We start from the raw sequence: 3692 nt of genomic DNA, 5'->3' as shown, positions 1-3692 counted from the left end.
TGTGCTGTGTGTATGGTGTAAGTTGGTGGTCTAGTTTCATTTTTTTGCATGTATCTTTCCAATTTTCCCAACATCATTTATTAAAGAGACAGTCTTGACTCCATTACTTGCTCTTGCCTCCTTTGTTAAATATTAATTGAGCACATTGTCTTGGATCGATTTCTGGGTTCTCTGTTGTGTTCCATTGGTCTATATGCCTGTTCTTGTGCCAGTACCATGCTGTTTTGAGTACAGTGGCTTTGTAAAATAGCTTGATATCTGGTATTGTGATCCCTCCAACTTTGTTCTTCTTCCTCAAGATTTCTGTGGCTATTTGGGGTCTTGTTTTAAAAGACAATAATTTTTATTATATAAAATATGTTTAAAAGATGCAAAAACTTATTATGGAGTAGATATAAGCTTTTCAAAATTACCAAATAAACTTTTTTAAAAAAAACAACACCCATTCTGTATAGAAATATAGCAGATGATTAAAATTTTTAAAGCAAAATGGGGCGATCCAAAGCACTGGATAATAAGGTCCCTTCTTTCAAAGAGCTAACAGTGTAGGTGCAGACCAGGCAAAAGTCTGTGAAAACTAAATAAAAGTATATAATTTAAATAATAGTTCAGGGAAAAGAGGAAGAAATATTCCAGGGTATTGTTAGACAAATGAATGACACAATACATGCATTCCTTCTGGCTCGTGGAACCTGAAAAGTCATTAGAAAGCAAATTAGATTAGCTTTCAAAGATGGGTAAAATATGGGCAGACTCCTATGGGATGGTGAGGTAGCTTTCCTAAGATTGAGAACCACTTCAACAAACCTGAGGGAGAATGTAAGGGTGCACTAGCAAGTGGGAGTAAACCCGTTCATCTGAAAAGGAAATTTTAGTAAGGATTCAAAGTAAGGATTGAATTATTAAAGTACCTTTGAGAAAAGAAGGTAAGGGACCAATGCAAGACACACTGGGTTAAAAATCACCAGCACTTGCTTACTGAGCTGGAGGTGTGCCTTTCATATAGATGGCACATTAAAACCTGGGTAGCAGACGTGCATAATCCCTGCAGTCTCCCAGACCTTCTGCAAATAAGCCTTTGAGACTCCTAAAACAGCCATGGGTCTCCCAACATGTGACCTGGCTTTGTTACTTATGACACTTCCAAATAGCATCAGAGACAGGTCACAGTAAAAGGTATGTTTAAAAAGTAGCCAAGCCATAGCTAGTTTGGCTCAGTGGATAGAGCGTCAGCCTGCAGACTGAAGGGTCCCGGGTTAGATTCCGGTCAAGTGAACGTAAATACCTCAGTTGCAGGCTCCTCCCAGGCTCAGGCTCTGGTCGGGGCTCATGAAGGAGGCAACCAATCAATGTGCTTCTCTCATATTGATATTTCTCTCTGTCCCTTGCTTTTCCACTCTCTCTAAAAATCAATGGTAAAATATCCTCAGGTGAGGATTAAAAACAAACAAACAAACAAACAAATAAATAAATAAATAAATAAAGTAGCCAAGATGGTGATAGAAAGATAAAATATGCTGTCTTCACGAGAAAATAAAAGAAAAAAGGTAAGAGAAGGAAATGGGTAGGAAAGGACAGAAGGGAAGGACAAGCAAGACAAAACAGGCTAGTCTAAAAGATGGCATTGCAACTGAGTGTAAAATTAGCTTTGAGTTTCCTGGAAATTGGAGAATACAACCAGTTGCAACTCATGTATTGCCTCATAAAAAATGTATACTATTAAGGACAGATAACTGTATCCTGGTACTGAACTCTGATAAAGAATTGAACAAGCTCCAATTTTTTAATAAAATTAAATAGCATAATCTATACTATGTTTGATGACAATTTTCTAGAAGAGATGTTATGTATATAGTCACTTTTCATATTGATACACAGTAAAGGTTAAAGACATAAGACTAAGTAATAGTTCTGTAAAGATAATTATATCAAAGCTAAAAGAATAAAGTAGTTTCTAATGATCGGGCATGTTACTGGGGTAATATTTGGCTTGGGAAATAATTAACTAACATTTTCATTAGAGTATTACTCTTGGATATCAACTGTTGTCAGCCAAGTTTTCGATATTCAAAGAAGCAAAGATTGAAAAATAAAAATGAAGGTCACTGTAGAAGTCCAGGTACCCTGGTTATCGATTGAAAGAATCACTATATGCTTTATTTTTCAGATTTATAGGTGACAAAGCTGATGTTTTATTATGCAAATTAAATAGTTGGCATTTTTCTTTTCTTTTTTATATAAACGTTTCAATGGTACTCTTTTTTAAAAATAATTCTTTATTGTTGAAATAATTACATATGTCCCTTTCCCTTTTTTTCCCCCATTGACCCCCTCCAGCCTGCCGCCACACCCCACTCCTCCCTGCCCCAGGCCTTCAGCATGGGTTATGCATATATGCATTTAAGGTCTTTGGTTGATTACCTCCCACCCACCCTCCCCCAACTTGCCTCTTAGATTCCCCACTCTGTTCCATGCTTCCATGTCTCTGGATCCACTCAGTTCATCAGTTTATTTTGTTACTTAGATTCCTTGTCTTTCTCTGACTGGCTTATTTCACTTAGTAGCATCACACTCTCCAGGTCCGTCCATGCTGACTCAAAAAGAGATCATTTTTATTTACTGCAGCATTCATCTACTGATGAGATCTTAGCCATTGTAAATTGTGCTGCTATGAGTTCAGGGGTGCATATATTCTTTCTGATCAGTGCTTTGGTTTCTTAAGATATATTCCTAGAAGCGGGATCACTGGGTCAAATAGCAGATTGATATTTAATTTTTTTAGGAAACTCCATACTGCTTTCCATAATGGTTACACCAGTTTGCATTCCCACCAGCAGTATATGAGGGTTCCCTTTTCTCCACATCCTCGCCAGCACTTGTCACATTTGATTTGTTGATGGTAGTCATTCTGACAGGTATGAGATGGTACTGCATTGTCGTTTTGATTTGCATCTCTCAGATGATTAGTGACCTTGAGCATTTTTTCATGTCTCCTGGCTTTCTGTATGTCCACTTTGGAGATGGGTCTATTTAGCTCCTTTGCTCCTTTTTCAATTGGATTGTTTACCTTCCTTTTGTTAAGCTATATGAGTTCCTTATATATTTTGGATATTAACCTTTATCAGATATATCATTGCCAAATATGTTTTCCCATAGAGTTGGTTCTCTTTTTGTTTTGTTGATGGTTTCTTTTGCTGTGCAGAAACGTTTTATTTTGATGTAGACCCATTTGTTAATTTTCTCCTTTGCCTTAGGAGATATATCTCATAGTAAACATATTGCTATGAGAGATGTCTGAGATTTTGCTGCCTGGTTTCTTCTAGGATTTTTATTGTTTATGACTTATATTTAAGTATTTCATCCATTTTGAGTTTATTCTTCTGTATGGTGTAAGTTGGTGGTCTAGTTTCATTTTTTTGCATGTATCCGTCCAATTTTCCCAACACCATTTATTGAAGAGACTGCCTGGACTCCAATGTATGCTCTTTCCTCCTTTGTCAAATATTAATTGAGCATAATGGCTTGAGTCAATTTCTGGGTTATCTGTTCTGTTCCATTGATCTGTATATCTGTTCTTGTGCCAATACCAGGCAGTTTGAGAAGTGTGGCTTGGTAATATAGCTTGAAATCTGGTATTGTGATCCCTCCAACTTTGTTCTTCTTTCTCAGGATGGCTATGGCTATTTGGGGTC

Source organism: Myotis davidii, unplaced genomic scaffold, assembly GCF_000327345.1.
Source record: "Myotis davidii unplaced genomic scaffold, ASM32734v1 scaffold293, whole genome shotgun sequence".
In the NCBI taxonomy this organism is placed as follows: domain Eukaryota; kingdom Metazoa; phylum Chordata; class Mammalia; order Chiroptera; family Vespertilionidae; genus Myotis; species Myotis davidii.
Note: the sequence above shows the minus strand (reverse complement) of the source record.